Below are 23,321 nucleotides of genomic sequence, written 5' to 3'. Positions count from 1 at the left end.
CAAATATTGATTCTCAGAATGAAAACTTCTTCATTTATTTCTCAGTGATCTTCATAACCCTTTCCCATACTGGGCAGTGAGAAAAAATTATCTCACTCTGAAATAGTGATTTCACCAGTCTCTTTTTATGGGTTGGGACCTCATGGATAATGACCAGTCTTTTAGATTTCCTTGCTCTCCTCCTGCTCCTCTCCAAAATGGCAGCTGGGTTGACAGATGAGGAAACATTATACATGACCTGAGATCTCTATGCAGGTACTTGCAGTCTCCTCTGACCCTCTCTCTGCTCTCTGGAACAGTGCCCCTTATCTGCCTGATAAGTCTCTACCCTGCTGACCTTGTGGCTCTGAGCTTGTATTTTCATCAGGAAATACGGTTCTCTGCTGACTAAACTATATCAGTTACTAAAGGGATTCTTAAATCTCTGAGTTACTGCTGAAGAACACTTAAAATTCTAAATTTGTAATTATGATACCTCTAACAACAAGCATGATTATCCATTATGTGTAAGGATGTCTTCCAAAAAGTTGGAGCAACTTGAAGCCACTTGTTACATTTTCATTTAGTGGAGGAGGGAGTGAACTTGGTGTTTACAGGTAGAACACTCTATCAGGTGCTGTGAGGAAAAACAAAAGCAAGATAAACTGTGGCCATAATCTTTGTTACTTTATTTCCCAATGGGGAGAAAAAGACAAATATATATATTTGTCAAAACTGAACAGATGTTATTTGAACATTATACTGTATATGCCATTATAACTATAATATATATATTATACATATATATAAATTAATGAACACTAAAAAGAACACTTTAAGAATTATCTATTTTTTTATTTTTTATTTTTTTATTATACTTTAAGTTTTAGCATTAGGAGAAGTATCTATTTTAAATAAAGCTATTTCACTCTTCAGTTTCCATCTCAAGAACTCATACCAATTTAAACTTCCACTCATATTTGAGAGTTGAGAAAAATTACCAAATGATAATAATATATTATTTAAAAAATAATTTAAAGATGCATGTCTCCAGCAAAACTATGTAACATTCTGAAGGGTTTTAAGTAATACTTCATATATCGTAATTCAGAATAAACTTAGATGTTATCAGTATGAAAATATATCATAAAGTAACATGATTCTCTCCAATGAAGATGTAATCATCCAAACTTTATGCGTTGAATTTACTACTTAGAAATGCCATAGCAATATGTCCTCTTGAATATACAATTCTATATACTGAGATTTCACTTAGTATATTAAGTTCTGTATCACTGAAGAGTATATTATGATTCTAATTAACAAATACAATTCTATGTTATATAAGTACCCCTATTGTCTACTAGGCAAAGTTAGCTGATGTTACCATGCGTTTTTTTGTCAGCTGTACTCAACTTATAATAACTTTGTATTCCAAATACTTCAAAATTGCCATATGCTTACTGTTTTCCTATTCACATCATTTTTCCCCCTATTCTTCCTGACCCTCCTTTGAGCAATCGTGTCAGTGGGATTAGACTCATGCATTCACATACTGAATGAATGAATCAGTATGTGATTCATGATATAGAAAATTTAAATACCTTATATATTTCATATATCATATATATGATATATGTATCTGTGCATATAGGGGATATTAAACACTTCTCTGTATATATCTGACATATATTTTGAAAAAGAAACACCGTAGGGCTAAGTTAACTGCTTAAATTATTACTTAGTGTAAATGCATTCAGTTTGTTCTGTAATTTTAAAATGATACATATAAAAAAGTAGAGTTTGCATGTTTAATACATCTGAAGCTACAGTTTCCAAATTCTGAACACTTTGGTGACCCCCTTGACACAATGAATATTTGGCAGTTACCAAACATAACAGGGCACAAATAATATAGTTAATGAAAACATCCATAATTATTTAAATTAGGCTATTTTAAGAAAAGTTTTAATTTGAACATTAAACAGCTTAAAATCATTTATAATAATTGATTATGTAACATGCTGGTCATTAAAATGAGATTGGTATTCTCTTTTTTTTTTTTTTTTTTCCGAGATGGAGTCTTGCTCCGTCACCCAGGCTGGAGTGCAGTGCTGCGATCTCAGCTCACTGCAACCTCTGCCTCCTGGGTTCAAGGGATTCTCCTGCCTCAGACTGCCAAGTAGCTAGGATTACTGGTGCCCACCACCACACCCGGCTAATTTTTGTATTTTTAGTACAGACAGGGTTTCACCATGTTGACCAGGCTGGTCTCAAACTCCTGACCTCAAGTGATCCGTCAGCCTCAGCATCCAAAAGTGCTGGGATTACAGGCGTGAGCCACCATGACTGGCCAAGATTGGTATTCTTGACATTAATAATTTTGGTAAGCATTAAGAAGGCAAAACATGGAAGCACTCACAATAATGTATAGGATCCAAGTAAAATTCTCCTTATTGAAACATGAAACTACAAAGCCATGTGCGCATACTTTTAATTTTTAAGATTTTTTTGAAGGAACTTTTGTGAATGACAAGTAGAGAAAATGTGGATAGATAACATCTCTGTCCTTAAAATTATTTGATGAAATAGGTGATAAGAAACACAAAAATTAATAATTCATGTGACCTTTATTACAATACGTCTTCTGGTATTAGCATAGTAATAAGTATTAGTGATTTACATAATTGGAGAGATAACAAATACAAATTATGCACACACACATACATACATACACGTTCCTATGCTTCACTCAAAACTGAACAGATGTTATTTGGACATTGTACTGTGTATGCCATTGTAACTAAAGTCCGATTTGTTAGAGATAGTATTGTTATTTTATTATCTTTAGTATCTTCAATGAGTCCATTATGAATAGTGGCATTAACTTTGCTTATGACTAGCTTAAATAGAACTTTGGACTCCATAAAAATACAAACAAAGATTTTTAATGGCTTTAGAATACAGAAGTAATCTGGTAAAAGTATTCTTGATTTTAATAGAAACCAAACAATCAATGTGCCCGTTAGATTAACAATGAATAATCAGATTGTTCCAGCTCTTCGCTAATGAACAATGCTGAAACAACATTCTCTGTAGGTCTCCTCAGATAGACATATGAGAACACCTAGGAGTGGAATTGTTACCTCATTATTCACATTTTTAATTTTATCATATATTGCAAATTGCTTTTCCACCAGCAGCAAGAAGTGGCAGGAATTTATTATTTTAATTTGCATATCCCTGGTTGAACAAGTTTTCAAGTTTGTTGGACAGATTTTTCCTTCTGTGAGTTGACTCTTCATATATTTACCCCAATTTTCCATTGGATTGCTTACTTTCTCTTACCGATTAATATGAGTTCTCTGTATATTCTAGATTCTAGTAGAGTTCTGGATTATATGCACCTAATATATAAGTCTACAATTCCTTATCCAAAATCTTATCATTGACTTTTCAGGAGACTGGTGAAAATGGCTACTTAGTGGAACATATGGAAATCATGAGTTATAAGCGTATAAAGGCTAAGTGCAACAGTCTAAAGACCTGGTATCACAGATGAAGACTGACATATTGAGTAAACCAGGAATTGGCTTTATTACATAATGTGTCCTTTTTCTTGATTTCGGAAACCCATATATTTGCTGTTTTCTGTACATGTTTAGGAAGAGTATTCAGAAGAGAGAATGCAGATATATTGTTGCTGTTTTTTTTAAAAAAAACACGAGTTTAATTCAATTACCCATTTGATTGCTTGAGTTTATTAGTTATGGTAGCACTTAGAAAGAGTTGTTTTAGATAATGACTATAATTTTGGTACAGAACCTAATAGTAAAAACAAAACATCTTTAATTTTATTTAAAGTGCATGTCAGTCATGAAGTCAGAATTGAATTGCTCTTTTCTTTGCTTTTAATGAAAATTAGCCTAATGGCTGTTTTATCTTTAAAAAGCAACTTCTAGTGTTTAATAATAACAGATTTAAGTAAATATTCTGTTAAGACTTAAAGAACCATGTCCAATTACTATATGGATAATAACTTAGAGATGCTCTATATTAGTTTAAAATAATGCACTTATCACTGGCCACTATTCAGAGATATGTCAAAATCACTTTTGTTTAATATGTGCCTTTCTAATCCTTAGATCTACTGTATTCCCTAATCCTTTTGGGATATATAATCCAGAGATATTAGGACCCATTCAGCCAGAAACTGAAACATGCCGTGATGGTTAGAATTCATCAGAACCACACTCAAATGAATGTTGAGACATAGCGTGATAAAAGTGCATCTGAAAGAGTATATGAACAGATGACATTACATACAATGTTGTATATAAGAGAAAGGAAGGAAAGATATTCATATCATGTCATATTAATTCATGTACACTGAAAATACAGACCGTGAACAGACATTCTTTCATTTGTTCCTTCATGTGTTCAATAATAGAATGCTTCTCTACCACAGATGATTCCAGGGGAATTTGGCAATTGCTGGAGATATTTTTGGTTGTCACACATGGGGGAGGAGAAAGTGCTACTGGCATCGTGTGCATAGTGACCAGGCATGCTGCAAAACACCCTACAGTACACAGGGTAGCTCCCGACAAGAAATAATTATCCAGTCCCAAATGGCAATAGGGCTGAAGCTGAGAAACCCTGATTTAAACTCACATTACATCCTAATCGAAACTACTTTGTTCCATTCTGAGCCGTAGGATTCATCAAATAAAACCTACTTTTTATTGGTACAATATTTAAATCCAGAGACCCTGTAGCATAGTAATTATGTATGCAGGATTTGCCTCAGAAAGACTAGGGTTCAAATCTCAGATTCACCATATGTTAGGTTGTGCCCTAGGCAAGTTTCTGACCTTTCGTGACTCTAGTTTTTTAATCTGAGAAAATGATAATAGTATTGCTGAGAGGCTCTGCAATGGAGATTGAGATTAATTAAGATGATTTATGTTAAGTGCATAGCAGAGTGTTTGCACTTAGTCAGTTTCCAACAAATGGTAGCAGTTAGTATTACCTTTATATGTACTAAATCATTTCATCCTGACCTACTATGAAAAGCCTGATCACTTTCCATATTTTACTGTTTTTAAGATACCGTTGATTAGAGTATGCATTGTTAATTTGTTTTTCACCAAGAAAAATGTGCTGCCGTTTTAGACTGTGTCACGCTATCATTTATAAAACGTGTCCCAATTTCAGAGCAGCTAACCTGTTGAAATAAAATGTGAGTCTTATAATTGATTATTGTAAAACACAACAGTAAGTCTTCTTTGATTAGGTGCAACTGAACAATACTATGACCACATTCAGTATCAAAGTCACTTAGAAGGATATAGGAATATAGCTTAGCAGGAAGGTAGCATCGGGTATCTCTCTTTAGTAGGATGAGTATGCGTAGCAATCTCTGAAGCACCCGGGGAGCCATCCAAGAGCTATTCACTTTGCAGCACCTGTCCACTCTCACATGACATCTCAGGTGCACAGGAAGGAAACAAATCGAGATGCTGGGTCAACCCTGGCCTAGAAGCCTTATGCATCCCAGAGGCCAATGCCTCGTAACATAGTTTCCAAGGTCCTCAAAAAGGACATGCTTAGTTACAAGAATTGTTGTACTTGGGGACGCCCCACAATTATGGTTTTCCATTAGGTATTTATAGTTCATATGTAGAACACCTAACCAAGGTGTAATTTACCAGTCCCCATCATTTTTTTTTTAATCTGAAGCAATGTTGCCTGCTCACACATTTGACATTCCAACTTTATCAGTTTTCTAGGGAGAAGGGAGCTAGAAAGTTGATTAAAGTACAAATTCTCATACAGATGGACAAAGGGTGTTTTTAACCCTTTACTCACAATAATATCTGTTAGTTTCATTTATTTTATATTTAAATATACTGAAACCTGAAACTTAGAGCAGTTAAATGACTTGCCCCAACTCATGGGCTAATAAGCCTAGAACCCATATGTTCTTATTTCTAGACTGATTATTTCCAACAACACTGTAATATCCTAAAGCAAGAGTCAGCAAACTATGGTCCAAGGGCCACATTTAGTCCTCCACCTATTTTCATAAATAAAGTGTTATTGGAGCACAACCACATTTATTTGTTCATGTATTAGACCTGACTACTTTCATGCCACATTGGCAGAATTTGAGTTTGGCCCACAAAGTCTAAAATATTTACTATATGGTGTTTTATAGAAAATGTTTGCTAACCTCTGCTCTAAAGTATAATTACAAATTGGCCAGGTGCAGTGGCTCACACCTGTAATCCCAGCACTTTGAGAGGCCGAAATGGGTGGATCACTTGAGGCCAGGAGTTCGAGACGAGCCTGGCCAACATGGCAAAACCCCGTCTCTACTAAAAACACAAAAATTAGCCAGGCTTGGTGGCGCATGCCTGTAATCTCAGCTACTCTGGAGGCTGAGGCACAAGAATCGCTTGAGCTGGGGAGGCAGAGGTTGCAGTGAGCCGAGATCATGCCACTGCACTCCAGCCTGGGCGACAGAGCGAGACTGTGTCAAAATAGTAAATAAATAAACAAATAAATTCTAATTATAAATTGTTTAACTCTTTCTGTGAGTCTATATAAGGAGTTTATAGAAAAGCATTTGTTTCTAATGTTTGATTATTAAAAATACCCCTGTATTTTTTATTTTATTTTTAATTGACAAATAATAAGTATATATATTTATGAGGTACAATGTGATGTTTTGATATATGTTTACATTGTGGAATAATTATGCATACTTGAAGGATTTTAGAGCCACAAAGCCTGAACCTAACCGTTTCTCTACATCAGTGTTGGCCAACTTTTTTCTTTAAAAGGCCAAATAGAAAAATTTCAGTCAGTTTTTGAGGCTTCATGGGCCATTTGGTCTCCTCTGTTGGAAATAGTCAATTCATGCTAGGATTGGAACCTAGATAACCAGACTCAAGAGCCCATACTCTTCACCAGTAAGGACTTAGGAAGGCAGCAAGACCTGGGAGTACCAGTTTAAATGAATGTTCTTTTAAGCAGTGTCCTGTGCTGCTATTAAACCAGACCAGAGCTTTGGCCCTTAGTTAAGAACTGTATGTATAAAGTTTTCCAAAATAATGGCTTCAGGTTTTCACAAAGTCCTTCCATCCAAACAATGCAGATTGTACCCCCTTAAGAATCTGTTCTTAACTGCCATCTGTTCTCTGCATTTTTTAAGTCTAATCTTAATACAGCAGTCAGAATGATCTGTTTAAAAATAAGTCAGATCACATCACTCCTCTGCTGAAAACTCTCCTATGCTTCCTAATCTCACTCAGGATAACAGCCAAAATCCTTCCAAAGATGCAGGACCTATCCTCCTCCATCCCCAACTCTATGACTGTCATTCCTACTACCCTCCCCTTGCTCACTAGATTCCACTCACCCTGGTGTCCTTATTTTTTTAATTGAACGTACACATACACTCCTGCCCCAGGGCCTTTGCACTTGCTGTCTCTGCACAGATTGTTCTTTCCTGAGATAGCTACTTGAATCGTTCCCTCACTTCCTTCAGATCTTTATTTAAATACCACCTACTCAGTGAGGCTTTCCCTGCAGGCACTTTCTAAACTCTCCACATCCCACCTCCCTTTGCCCCATACCTAAGTCTCTTATTCCTATCCAGTGCTTTACATTTTGTTCTTTAGCACTTTTCACTCTCCAAAGCACCTTAATTTCTCTTTTACTATACATTATCACCATTAGAATGTAAGTTTTATGAGGACACAAAAAGTTTGTCTGTTTTATTCGCTGTTACATATCTAGTACCTCAAACAATGTTTAGCAGATAATAAGTAATCTGTCAATATTTATGGAATGACTCAAGTGATTTTTTGGAAGAGTTTTGGTAATATTTCATTTGCCAAAAGAATTCTGCCAAAAAGACTTTGAAACCCCCACTTTAAGGTGGAGAGCTTCCATAGAGGCTTCTGGATGTTACTTGATGGTCACACCTATGTCCACTCTTTCACTGGCCTTGAACATTTCAAGTATGCAGCTTAGTAGATTATATCTTCACAGTTTCACAACACTTTCCATTTTAAAAATCAATGCTGCATTATGCTTTGTATATTTGGACAGATTATTTTTGAAATCCATAAATCTCTAAGTTTTTTTTTTTAAGTCTCCCTTTGGTGAGCTGCCCTTGATTAGTTCTAAATGGAAAGGCAGAACCTGTCATTCTTTGTCAATCAGGTTGGCACGTACTTGACAGCATGCAGTTATAGTGAAAGAGAGCTGTGTTGCAGTGGTCTAGCAAACCTAATTGTAGTGAAGTAAAAGAACAGTCACCCAACATGAGAGGAAAGACAAAGAAACTCAACTGAACAATGTTGTGTTTTTCCATCCATCAGCCTTCATTTGTCAGAGTCTGCCTGACAATCTGGACTGCAGAAATCAGGCTCTAACACAATATTGATTCCATTTCATATTTTGTTTCTTGCTACACTTTTTAGCAAACAGTTTCTGTATGGAACGAGAGATAGTGCAGTCAATATATGCGACCAGGGCACATTTATATTAAAGGCTTACTTTGGTTTTTTTGTCCCAGAAATCACATATTGTTTGTTTTACTATAATATTGTAATTGTCAGCTCTTGCAGCAGTAACAAACAATGACAAAATTCCAGTGACATATAACAACAAACATTTATTACTCACTCATGTGTCTGCAGATCAGCTGCAGCTTTACTCCACACTATGAATCAAGTTAAGGTCTTTTCATTCTACAATATGGATCTGCTCTAAATGTCTTGTCATCCCAGGACCCCAGCGGAAAGAGCAGCTTTTATATGGCATATTATTCTCTCATGATGGAAGATAAGAACAAGGGGAAGCAGCAAATCTTGAACTGCCTTTAAAGTTCCAGCTAAGAGCTGCCACACAGTCCCTTCTGTCTGTCCATGGTCTATTGATCAAAGGTACACAGTCAAGCCCAAAGTCAATGGGAAGGGAAGTATATTCACTGCAGGGCAGCCATATTAAGAGAGGAAATGAATAATAATGAACTAACAAATCAATCGTAGTATCCACAAATGTCTTAGGATTTCGTTGATTCCAAAATGCATTTTTTAGTATTTCAACACCTCTGAACTTGAGATATATCATACAATAGATAATGTTTACAAAGTCTAGGTTTCTTTGTTTTTTGGCTTTCTTAGTTTACATAACAATAGTGACCCTTATCATCAATGATAGATTAGATAGAAAAACTGTTAATTGTGGGGATTGACAAAATAGCCAAATGGTAGAAGGCACTCCTTATAAGTAAGTAAGTTATGAGTGGGAGCTAAGTGATGAGAACACATGGACACATACAGGGGAACAACACACAATGGGGCCTGTCAGAGGGTGGAGGCTGGGCGGAGGGAGAGAACCAGAAAAAATAACTAATGGGTACTAGGCTTAATATCTGGGTGACAACATAATCTGTACAACAGACCCTCATGACACAAGTTTACCTATGTAACAAACTTGCACATGTACTTAAAATAAAAGTTAAAAAAAATTAAGTGAATGGACACTTATGTTTACCAAAAAGTTGTCATTTTTATCTTGAATTTCTTTTTTCTGTAGCAATATTTATATCTCATTCAGATCAGCTTATTTGATTAGAAAACCAAGCATTAATAGTAGATCTTATATCTATTTATTCACATATCATATACATTCATTTATAAATATATATTCATATATATTTAGAAGATCAATTGGAAAACATAAGTGCCATTCCCTTATTTAAAACTCTTTTGTAGCTTCTCCACTACAGTTCTGAGGGTGGTATACAAGATCCTTCTTTTCTCTGGCTTTTGTTTTCTATTTCTACTCCATTACTTCCCATTCCCCTACATGATAGCTCCATACTTCTTCTGCTTCCTGTCTTTGCATGTTCCATATTCCCTCTTGGAATACATTCTCTCTGCCATCCATCCCCTTATAATGAGGTGCATGAGCTGTTTCTGCTCCCAGCCTTTCTGTCCTGACCTTCTTGTCTATCAAACACAAAAGTGATCAGTTCCTGCTCTGTGCTCCATTATACATTGCACTTTACTAGTTGTTATACCTGACCTGCTCTAAATGTAGTATATATTTGTGTGTCTGCACTCCCCATTCCTACCCCCAGTGAAACATAGTAAGCACTGAATAAATGTTTGTCGAATGAGCAAATAAATAAATAAATAAATAAATAAATAAATGTTTGAACATACATGGAAAGGTTGTTTATGTCCTCCTTATAATGTGCTTTGAGATATATATTCTTAATATATATATAATCATATATTCTAAGGTTATTAATAGGTAAAATGAAAATTTAAAGAAATTGAGTACAAGAAAGGAAAACAAGGAAGACTTTTTCCCTTTCGTACTATTTCTAAGAACACCAGATTTCTAGTTAAACACATGCACAATTGGCATGATGTAGAATTAGAAATATGTTGAATAAATCAATTATTAGAAAATGTAAATATATATTAATTTGCCTCTGACTTGCTACTTTTACCCTCAAAGTTTTTTTTTTTTTATTTAAGTTTTAGGGTACATGTGCACATTGTGCAGGTTAGTTACATATGTGTACATGTGCCATGCTGGTGCGCTGCACCCACTAACTCGTCATCTAGCATTAGGTATATCTCCCGACGCTATCCCTCCCCCCTCCCCCCACCCCACCGCAGTCCCCAGAGTGTGATATTCCCCTTCCTGTGTCCATGTGATCTCATTGTTCAATTCCCACCTATGAGTGAGAACATGCGGTGTTTGGTTTTTTGTTCTTGCGATAGCTTAGTGAGAATGATGATTTCCAATTTCATCCATGTCCCTACAAAGGACATGAACTCATCATTTTTTATGGCTGCATAGTATTCCATGGTGTATATGTGCCACATTTTCTTAATCCAGTCTATCATTGTTGGACATTTGGGTTGGTTCCAAGTCTTTGCTATTGTGAATAATGCCACAATAAACATACGTGTGCATGTGTCTTTATAGCAGCATGATTTATAGTCGTTTGGGTATATACCCAGTAATGGGATGGCTGGGTCAAATGGTATTTCTAGTTCTAGATCCCTGAGGAATCGCCACACTGACTTCCACAATGGTTGAACTAGTTTACAGTCCCACCAACAGTGTAAAAGTGTTCCTGTTTCTCCACATCCTCTCCAGCACCTGTTGTTTCCTGACTTTTTAATGATTGCCATTCTAACTGGTGTGAGATGGTATCTCATAGTGGTTTTGATTTGCATTTCTCTGATGGCCAGTGATGATGAGCATTTTTTCATGTGTTTTTTGGCTGCATAAATGTCTTCTTTTGAGAAGTGTCTGTTCATGTCCTTCGCCCACTTTTTGATGGGGTTGTTTGTTTTTTTTCTTGTAAATTTGTATGAGTTCGTTGTAGATTCTGGATATTAGCCCTTTGTCAGATGAGTAGGTTGCGAAAATTTTCTCCCATTTTGTAGGTTGCCTGTTCACTCTGATGGTAGTTTCTTTTGCTGTGCAGAAGCGCTTTAGTTTAATTAGATCCCATTTGTCAATTTCGGCTTTTGTTGCCATTGCTTTTGGTGTTTTGGACATGAAGTCCTTGCCCATGCCTATGTCCTGAATGGTATTGCCTAGGTTTTCTTCTAGGGTTTTTATGGTTTTAGGTCTAACATTTAAATCTTTAATCCATCTTGAATTGATTTTTGTATAAGGTGTAAGGAAGGGATCCAGTTTCAGCTTTCTACATATGGCTAGCCAGTTTTCCCAGAACCATTTATTAAATAGGGAATCCTTTTCCCATTGCTTGTTTTTCTCAGGTTTGTCAAAGATCAGATAGTTGTAGGTATGCGGCGTTATTTTTTTTTCTACCTCTTTTCATCACTAATCTTTGCTTCACTGCTTGTCAGATCAGCAACTGCCCATTATTAGTAATGCCATTTAATAAGAGATAAATAAAAGTAAAGGTGCTTAGAGTTACTCCATTTCAAAAAGCTATCAGGGCTGGATTTCAGAAGAGACCATGGTATTCTCCTACTGTTATTGAACCATTACTCCCTATTACCTAATTAATACAAGTTATTTTCTTAAAATTATACCTGACATTGTAGTGAACTATCAATACTATGAAGAAAATCAAACTCTCCTCGTATGATAAGGATCTTAACACCTGGTACACAATCTTGCATTGGAGGGGACATTAAGAATAAGGCATGGAGAAAAAAAAAAACCTTAAGGGAAATGTTCTGTTATTAGAAATGAGACTTTTTGGTGGAAATCCCATGACGACTTTCTTGTCTGAATGTTCTTTGAAGTTGAACACTTTCTCCTTACACAAGCTGGCCGCTATAATTAGCTATGTTTCCATTTTAGTGGTGGCCTTCTTCACCTTATCTGAAATCATATAAAGACGTGAGGCCATTTGTGAGATAAAAGGTTTGCTCAAACCAATTCTCTGACCTGGATATCAGAGGTTTGGCAATCATAAACCCACTAAGAGAAACCCTCAGAGCTATTACAAGGCTATGTAAAAATTTATTTCATTTTTTGTGAAAAGAGACAGGATTTTCTCTCATTTATATTCTGGAAGAATATTGTAGAATGTATTTGAGTTCAAGAGGAGGAGAAATAATTGACATAATATTAAGAAACGTCAATTTTGGAAAGAAATAATAAGCATATATGCACATGTGCGTGTATGCACACACACACACAGTATACACAACAGATTCAGAAAGAAGGAAGTAGAGATTTGGTGACACATACTTCCTGGATATAATCTCAACTCTGCCATTTGCAAGCCACATGGTCTTGGATAATTGACCTAATCTCTCTCAATTGCAGCATCTGTGAAATTAGATAAAACTTTCTTTGTAGGAGTGTATGTGTGTATGAAAAGCACAGTGTTTGACATATAATAAATGTTTTAGCAACTGTAGCTTGTTAATATTATCATAGCAGTTAATATCACTATAGCAGTTAGTTGCCATTTTCAGCACAGCTAATAATTTTAGTAGCATTTTCTGATCTTTCCATCTCATGTGGTTTCTTTGGAGTTGTTTCTTGCTTTGTTTTTTAGCTTTTCTATGTCACATTTTATTTGCATGGAGAAATAACAAATTTTACAATTTGTTTCACATATTCTTTAATTTTTAGGATAATTGTCAGTTTCTTACAGTTTATTTTCCTTATACTCACTGAAGAAAATATGTACTAAAGAATATTTTCAGTGAAGTTAATTGGATTTACTACAGTTGACCCTTCAAGCAATAATATCTTGCCCTTAATAACTGACCTATCTTTGAACTAATAAATTCAACCTGCAAATAAATGTAGTGAGGTAAATTGTAGACATTTATCTTCAAAATGGTCTTTCTAAAGTGATCTATCAAAGGTGCATTTAATTAAAGGTCCAGTTCTCCAAAAATGTGCCAAGGAAAAGTAACCACAAAGAATTTAGAGCTGAAATGAATTCATTCACCCATTGCTCTGTTTCTATAGAACTGAGAATAAATCTCATCTGGGTACTTAAAATCTGTAGTATGTCATTGAAGGATGAAAAGATGACAATAGTGATGATAGAAGGACATGGTAATAGGAAACATTTCAATAGAGGGAAATGATGTGAGTATGCAATGTTCTTTCACCAGAGGACTAAATCTAGGGCTGTTTTGGTGACTTGAACAGGGAATATTCTACTTCCTGCAAGTGAAAAATATGGACATTTCATTTGGCATGCCACCTGCTCTTCAGTCCATCATGTAGCAAGCACCTGCTTAGTACTTTGGAGCTCTAAGTAATACTTGGACTACTCAAATGCCAGCCTTGTTGCCATTTCTGTTTATTCGCCAATAACAATTTTATTAATTAAAATTTGTATGTGGATGTCTTAAGGAAATTCCTTGTAGTTGTCAAAGCAGACTCCTGAGCCTATCTATCTGCCAGTGCCTTCTGAGTAGTGGTATCTATTCTTCATGATTTTTGGAACTATTTATGGGTGATTGAAGAATATGGAGTGGATAGAGAAGGATGCTAGTCATTTGACTGCACACAAGAAACACAGATGAAATTTTTGACTATTTCTGTTCACTTTCTAAAGGTATAGAATTTTCACTGGATTGTACTTGTAAGCAATTTTAAAGGAAGAAATATCCAGCCTTTTGAATTTGTTACAATGTTGCAAGACTTTTTTAAAATGTTAAGAATTTTTATCATATAGGATGAATTAATACTCTCATAATTTTAGGTTTGTTTCTTCCATAATTAATAACTATCCTTAAAGATTGTTTGTGTGTGTGTGTGTGTGTGTGTGTGTGTGTATTTCTTGATTTTCCAGAGCAAACGTTCCCATTCATTTGTTTTACTCACCTTGTTATAGTTGCTCCCATTGTAAGATATATCTAGTAAGTTTACTGTTGTTACCTAAATCTGTTTGCTGAATTTTAAAAATGGCAACATGTAGTAAATTTGGGGGACCACGAGCTAGTATTTACAAAGTAAACTGAGAACATTGGATATAAAACCTTATTTCATTTAACCTCCAATGAAGGATATATTCAGTATTATTATTTGTGTTATTTCTTGAGCTTCCTTGCTTATCTGTAATATGTAACATGGTGGCACCCCTTTTCGTATAATTCTCTCCTCACTTCTTTTTTGGGTTTTTACATGTTCTTGTTTCAATCTCTTCTGCTCTTTCTATCTTTTATTGGTTCAACTTTCTTCTCTTATCCTGTGGAGGCGAATACCTAATTCTGGCTCTATCCTCTTCAGTCACTCTACAAGTATCACTGGGACAATATTGTCCAACTACTATTTTTACCTCCAAACCTGTATTCTTAGCCTTACCCCTAATCTGCACACTACGCTTCTTTTTGCAATGACTTTCTGTACATTTGCATCAGTGTTAATCACAGGCATCTTGACTCATGTCTCCAACCTGAAAACATTATTCCTTCCATATACAGGCTCCTCTATCTTCCCTGTACCCCTAGACAGTTTCTCCCAAGTTATAAAATCTTGGTGATTCTGAAAATTTTCTTTTTCCCCATCAAGTCCTGCCAGTCCTTTATCCACAACATAGGAATAATACTTCCTGAACATCCATGCTGCTCCTGTTTGTTCAATAAGTACTCGGACCTCTAAAGGCATTTCCTATGTTTCTTCCACCAGCCCCTTATCCTTAAAATCTTGCCTCCAATCTGCCGCTAGAGTTATCATCTTAAAAGAGTCAAATCAGGGTTGGTATCCAAGAAATATTACAAAGTACTAAGTTCTTGGTGTATACAATCAACTTGAGAGAAAGAGAGGGACGGAGGGAGAGGGAGAGAGAGAGAGAGAGAGAAGACTTTATTCTGTCCTCTATAACACCTGAATGATTCTGTACATATTTATGTTAACAGAGCATTGTACTACTTCAAATCCTTATACAAGCATAACTCCTCACCGCCTTTTGGCAATGGAACTTGCTTTTCCCTCTGCCTGAAATAGTCTTCATTATGTTGACATGAGTCATTTCTTCACTTCATTCCATTTCCTGAAGAGAGGAGCAGTCTTCTGTGCTCACATTGCCTAAAATAGAGCCCACTGTCACTCTCTACTTACTCTTTTTAATCTTTCTTCATAGCATACATATACATATATATACACACATATACATATATATATATATATATGTATACACATATACAGGCATACCTCTGAGACACTGAAGGTTCAGTTCCAGACCACCATAATAAAGTGAGTCACATGAATTTTTTGGTTTCCTGGTACATATAGAAGTCATGTTTACACGACACTGTAATCTATTAAGTATGCAATAGTGTATGCCTAAAAACTAATGTACATGCCTTAATTTAAAAATATGTTATTGCAGTGTTCAAGCTGAGAGCCAAATCAAGAATGCAAACTATTTACAATAACCACAAAAATAAAATATCTAGGAATACATCTAACCAAAGAAGTGAAAGATCTCTACAGGGCTAACTACAAAACACTGCTGAAAGAAACCATAGATAACACAAACAAATGGAAAAACATTCCATGTTAATGGAAAGGAAGAATCAATATCATTAAAATGGACATACTGCTTAAAGCAATCTACAGATTCAATGCTATTCCTATCAAACTAGCAATGTCATTTTTCACAGAATTATAAAAAACTATCCTAAAATTCATATGAATCTAAAAAACAGCCTGAAGAGTAAAAGCAATGCTAAGTGAAAAGAATAAAGCATGATATTAACCAACTTCAAACTATACTATAAGGCTACAGTTACCCAAAGAGAATGGGACTTCTACAAAAACAGAAACTTGGACCAGTAGAACAGAATAGAGAACCCAGAAATAAAGCCGCATACCTACAGCCATCTGATCTTTAACAAAGTAAACAAAAAAAAAAAAATGGGGAAGGGACTCCCTACTCAATAAATGGTGCTGGGATAGCTGGCTAACCGTATCCAGAGGAATGAAACTGGACTTCTACCTTTCACTATATACAAAAATTAACTCAAGATGGATTAAAGATTTAAAAAAATAAAATCTCAGCCAGGTGTGGTGGCTCACGCCTGTAATCCCAGCACTTTGGGAGGCTGAAGCAGGCGGATCACGAGGTCAGGAGATTGACACCATCCTGGCCAACATGGTGAAACCCCGTCTCTACTAAAAATACAAAAAAATTAGCTGGGCATGGTGGCGCATCCCTGTAATCCCAGCTACTTGGGAGGCTGAGGCAGGAGAACCGCTTGAGCCAGGGAGTCGGAGGTTGCAGTGAGCCCAGATTGCACTGCGCCACTGCACTTCAGCCTGACAACAGAGCGAGACTCCGTCCCTAAATAAATAAAATAAAATAAAATAAAATAAAATAAAATAAAATAAAATCTCAAACTAGAAGAATCCTAGAAGAAAACCTAGGAAATACTATTCTGGACATCAGCCTTTAGAAAGAATTCATGACTAAGTCCTTAAAAGCAAATGTAACAAAACCAAAAATTAACAAGTGGGATCTAATTAAACTAAAGAGCTTCTACACAGCAAAAGAAACTATCAACAGAGTAAACAGACAACCCACAAGATGAGAGAAAATATACACAAACTATCCATCAGACAAAGATCTAATATCCATAATCTATAGGGAACTTAACAAGCAAAACGCAGATAACCCCATGTAAAAAGTGGGCAAAAGACATGAATATATGGATACTTCTCAAAAGAAGACAAACAGTTGGCTAACAGATATGAAAAAATGCTCCACATCACTCATCATCAGAGAAATGCAAATCAAAACCACAATGAGATACCATCTCACACCAGTCAGAATGCCTATTATCAAAAACTCAAAACACAATAGATGTTGGTGAGGCTGCAGAGAAAAGGGAACATTATACACTGTTGGTGGGAGTGTAAATTAGTTCACCCACTGTGGAAAGCAGTTTGGAAATTTCTCAACTTAAAATGCACTGTCATTCAACCCAGCAATCCCATTACTGAGTATATATCCAAAAGTAAATAAATCATTCTACCAAAAAGACACATGCACTTGTATGTTCATTGCAGCACTATTCACAATAGAAAAGCCAAGGAATCAACCTAGATGACCATCACTGGTGGACTGGATGAAGAAAATGTGGTACACATACAATATGAAATACTACACAACCATTAAAAAGAATGAAATTATGTCCTTTGTAGCAACATGCATGCAACTGGAGGCCATTATCGTAAGTGAATTAGTAGGAACAGAAAACCAAATACCACTTTGTTGTCACTTATAAGTGGGCCTAAACATTGGGCACTCATGGACATAAAGATGGCAACAGTACATACTGGAAACTAGTAGGGGAAGAGATAAGGAAGAGGCAAGAGTTGAATAACTATTAGATACAGTGCACACTATCTCAGTGACAGGATCCATCATACTCTAAACCTCAGTATCACCCAATAAATATATAAATGTAACAAACCTGCACATGTACCCCTTAAATCTAAAACAATAGTTGAAATGATTAAAAAAAATACTTTGTTGCTGAAGCTTGCTAGCAGTCATCTGAGCCTTCAATAAGTCTTAATCTTTTTGCTGATGGAGGGTCTTGCCTTGACGGAGATAGCTGCTGACCGATCAGAGTAGTAACTGTTGAAGGTTGGAGTGACTATGCCAATTTCTTAGAATAAAACAACCCTGAGGTTTGCTATGTTGGTTGATTTTTTTCACAAAAGATTTTTATGTAGCGTGTGATGCTATTTGATAACATTTTATACACAGTAGATCTTTCAAAAATGAGGTCAAGCCTCTCATACCCTGCTGCTGCTTTACCAACTAAGTTTACAGAATATTCTAAACCCTTTGTTGTCATTTCAACATTGTTTACAGCGTCTTCACCAGGAGTAGATTCTGTCCCATGAAAACACTTTGTTTTGCTCATCTATAAGTAGCAACTCTTCATCCATTGAAGTTTCATTATGAGATTACGGCCATTCAGTTACACCTTCAGGCTCCACTTTATTCTAGTTCTCTTGCAGTTTTCTCCACATCCGGTGACTTCCCCTACTAAAGTCTTGGACCCTCATAGGCATTCATGAGGGTTGGAATAAACTTCTTCCAAACACCTTGTAATGTTGATATTTACCTCTTTCCATGAATCACAAATTTTCTTAATGGCATCTGGAATGGTGAGTCCTTTCCAGAAGATTTTCAGTTTACCCAGATCCATCAGAGGAATCATTACCTAGGGCAACTATAGCCTTACAAAATGTACTTTTTAAAGAATAAGACTTGAGAGCTGAAATGACTCCTTTGTCCAAGGACTGCAGAATGGATGTTGTGTTAGCAGGCATAAAAACAAAATTAATCTCTTGGTACATCTTCATCAGACCTCTTGGCTGACCAGGTGCATTATCAACAAGCAGTAATATATTGAAAGAGATTTTTTCTTCTGTGCAATAGGTATGGCCAGTGGGCCTAAAATATTCAGTAAACCATGCTGTAAAGAGATGTGCTATCATCCAGGCTTTGTTGTTCCCTTTATAGAGCATAGGCAGAGTCTATTAGCATAATCTTAAGGGCCCTAGGATTTTTGGAATGGTAAATGAGCATTGTCTTCAATTGAAAGTCATCAATTGCATTAGCCCCTCAAAAGAGAGTCAGCCTGTCCTTTGAACTTTCGAAGCCAGGCATTGACTTCTCTCTAGCTATGAAAGTCCTAGATGGCATCTTTTTCCAATAGAAGACTGCTTCATCTACACTGAAAATCTGTTGTTTAGTGTAGCTACCTTCATCATCTTAGATATTAGCTTGATCTTCTGGATAGTTTGCTGCAGCTTCTCCATCAGCACTTGTTGCTCCACCTTTCACTTGTATGTTACGGAGAGGGCTTCGTCCTAAAGCCTCATGAACAAACCTCTGCTGGCTTCCAACTTTTCTTCTACAATTTCCTCACCTCTCTCAGCATTCATACAACTGAACAGAATTGGGCCTTGCTCTGGATTAGGCTTTGGCTTAGGAGAATGTTGTGGCTGTTTTGATCTTCTGTCCAGACCACTAAGACATTCTCCATATTAACAATAAGGCTGTTCTGCTTTGTTATCATTTGCATGTTCACTAGACTGGCACTTTTAATTTTCTTCAAGAATTTTTCCTTTGCATTCACAACTTAGCTAACGGGCACAAGAGGCCTAGCTTCCAGCCTATCTTGGCTTTCGACATGCCTTCCTAACCAAGCTTAATCATTTCTAGCTTTTGATTTAAAGTGAGAGACATGCAACTCTTGTTTTCCCTTGAACATTTAGAGGCCATAGTACGGTTATTAACTGGCATAATTTCAATATTGTTGTGTCTCAGAATAAGGAGGCCCAAGGAGAGGAAGAGAGGTAGGGGGATGACTGGTCAGTGGAGCGTTCAGAATACATACATTAATGGATTAAGTTTGCCATCCTATATGGGCACTGTTTGTGGCACCCGAAAACTATTAAAATAGTAACATCAAGGATTACTGATTACCCATCACCATAACAGTTATAAAAATATTGAAAAAGCTTGAAATATTGTGAGAATTATCAAATTGTGACACAGAGACATGAAGTAAGCACATGGTGTTGGAAATGTTGCTGATAGACTTGCTTGATGCAGGGTTGCTACAAACCTTCAGTTTGTAAAAAAAAAAAGCAGTATCTGCAGAGCCAATAAGGCAAAACTCAGTAAAATGAGATATACCTGTATATATACATACATGTGTCTATATATCCACTCACACATATGTGTATGTGTATTATATGTGCATATTATACATATATGTTGATATGTGTATTATATGTAATACACATATATGTATATACATGTATATCATGCACATATATTCATATTGTAAATTGAAAATTTTCTAGTGCTGTATCCCAGTCTCTAGCTTATAGTGGGCCCTCCAAATCATTTGATAAATATATTGAATAGATGATGCAGCAGGTATCTTTTGAATACACACTCCAATTTTAGAAATATAAATCTTTTTTAAAGGTTGGAATAATATAAGAAGTTTGGTGTTCAGTGCAAAAGGTTTTAATGTATAAATACTATGAAAACAAAAGTTAGATCAAATGTATCAAATACAAATGATCTGTATTGGGGGACAGAGGGACACATTAAATTTAAGGGAATATGAGGAGAATATTGACTTCCTATGCTCGATGAGTGAAAAAGAAAAGTGAAATGGGAGTGTTTGAAAGGAAAGATGAGCTTTTCCATGCTAGGACATCACAGGTTTTAATACTCATAGAAGTTTTTAGTTTTTTATAGGAAATATGATCCTCCAGCCTTTCCAAGTTTACTCTTCTGCTGGAATTACAAATCAAAACTAATAAATGTTTACTATGCTTCAAGTGCAATAGTTATAAAGTACCTGATTAGAGGTCCCACATTCAGATGTTGGTTATATAAAATATTCATGCTAAATCATATAAATGCTAAAACATTTGTATTTGTGATTTTCTCTTGGTTTGCTAGATGGAGATTAAATTATACAAATTCAGCGAAGAAGAAAAATGTGGGATAAATGGAATTTTAGTTTAAAGGAAGTCAATGAAAGGATTAATTAAGTATAAAATAATCCCATTTTAATTTGTCATAGAAATGAGTTTTCTGAGACATTGTTGTAATCAATAAGGTGAAAATGTAAAATTTTGCAAAAAAATCATTATGGGAAATCCAAAAGCGGAAGAGTAGACTCTGTATTTAGCAGATTATTTAGAAAGAAAATAATCTATGCCGTGAACCTTTCGACTGTCTGCGTGAACAAATGTCTCTAGTAATACACACTCTTAACTCAATTCCCATAGGCTCAAAGTTGCAACAGTATTTATTTGCCCGTTCAACGGTTTTTTGTTTAGCACTTACTATGTGTTAGGCACTTCCAGGGATATGAGTGAACAAGGTAGTTATGGGTCTTACTCTCATAGAGGATAATTCTTTAGGAATGGTCAAAACTATACATATACACATAATGTGATTAATTGTGATGTGTTTTGAAGGAGGAAGCAAAGGAGGTGGAACAGTTTAAATAAGACTGTAGGTTGGCAGTGGGAACAATGGTCTTTGCTATCATTTTTCAAAAATTCCAATGAATGGGAATGACTACTGTTGCATTAAGTTGCGTGTCTCCCTCTGACCCATAGTGATTCTCTATTATCAGAGCGGTAAGACATGTTTTTCAGCATATGTGATAATATCAAACAGATTCAGATGGTGAAAGTAAAATTTCTTAATGCTTAGAAATAACATAATTTGATCAAATCATTTGGATATGTTATTAAGTTGTTGTAAGATATGAAGACGTAGCTGTTACTACTGCCAATAGCATAAACTTTGGATTCAGACCTAGCTGTGTTTGAATATTAACTCTCCTACATCCCACGAGGTTGTGGGCAAGCTATTCACATCATTGTCACTACCGTCACTACTATCCCACCCACCCTTGCTTCATTTTCTTATCTGTAAAGTGGCAATCTGTTTGAATCAGGGTTGGGGAAGGCAAATAGTAGTCATTATACAAATGGTAACTATGCTATCATCAATAATATAGTCTACAGCTATGATGAAGCTAATCAGAAAACATTGTCTATTACCAGTAATTAGCTATATCAATAAATATCACAAGAAAAGTCCCAGCTGTCAGTGAATAAATAGAAAATAGTGCTTTGTCTTAGAGAAACACATACAAAATGAATGGTGGTGACAGTGCTTTAAGTGAACTCGTCAGTTTATATGTGTAATGCATATATAATTTCAAATGTATAATTTAGACAGTGTACATGTATATTTGGCTTGGTAATTTATGATATACATAAATGATAAATGTATAGGTTGAAAATTCAGTTACTTTTTTTCTTTTCTTAAATCATTTTTACCTTGCTGAAGATATGCTCTTTTCTCTACTTCCTTAGAATAATATATTTTATTTTCTCTTAAAGTATTTTGAGACCATATCACCATTTACTACACCAAAATGTTTTTTTGCAAATGCGGTATTCAAGGGTGAATTTATAGTGGCTGGGGACCTATTTGGAATTCAGTAAGTAAAACTAGATTTTCCTTATTCCTGATCTGAGATCAGAGCTATTTCTACCTCTAGCAAAGACATGCAGTCATTCCGGGTGCTGCATTTTCAGGGAACAATGTGTTTTCTTGGCAAGGGGCAGTAAGACCATCAATTAATAGTTCTACATGTAAAGTAGCTAAACTACTGTTATAAAGGAAGTGAAATTTGCATACATAACCATTAACACATGAGGTTAGTTATGTACAATTTTGACCAAAGTGCCTGTTTGCTGCCGGTATTTATTATAATAAGAACTGGATAAAAATAGTCTATCTCAAGAGCATGTGCTGAGCACCCGTAAGTTGCAAGAGACCGTACTGGGCAGTATGAGATTATAGTAATTTGGGATTTCCTACTAATGAACTGAGAGGGAACAGGTACAAACACAGTATACGAAGGGAACAGTGGCATGAAGACACTTAAACACAGCAGTGCTGGGAGGCTCCGGGGTAGGGGAGGGAGGAAGAGAGATACGGGTTAATCAGGAGCTGCTCTCTGGGGAAGATTGCCCAGGCCCTGACTGATGCCTGACATTGATTAATTGATACTCTATCCTAGTGTTTAACAAGTGTTCCATCCAAAAAGTCTTCTGTAATATTTAACTTCACTTCCTTCAGCTTCAATTTCTGCACAATTCTTTTGTCGTCTCATCAAGAGAGCTAGGCAGCAGACAGTAACAAAATGCTTATATTCATATACCTAAAGGATTTTTTTGTCGTGCTTCAGCCTTCTCCAGACTGAAGAAAAGCA

The 23,321-nt window shown here is 35.8% G+C and overlaps 1 protein-coding gene across 11 annotated transcripts in view; it reads left to right on the top strand.

Moving 5' to 3' along the window:
• Positions 1-23,321, top strand: part of DMD (dystrophin) — a 2,091,067-nt gene that overhangs the window by 1,350,821 nt on the left and 716,925 nt on the right. The window lies entirely within an intron of this gene.

The sequence above is a fragment of the Gorilla gorilla genome, chromosome X, assembly GCF_029281585.2.
Source record: "Gorilla gorilla gorilla isolate KB3781 chromosome X, NHGRI_mGorGor1-v2.1_pri, whole genome shotgun sequence".
NCBI classification, from domain to species: Eukaryota; Metazoa; Chordata; class Mammalia; order Primates; family Hominidae; genus Gorilla; species Gorilla gorilla.
Note: the sequence above shows the minus strand (reverse complement) of the source record. Positions and strands in the feature narration are given on the sequence as shown.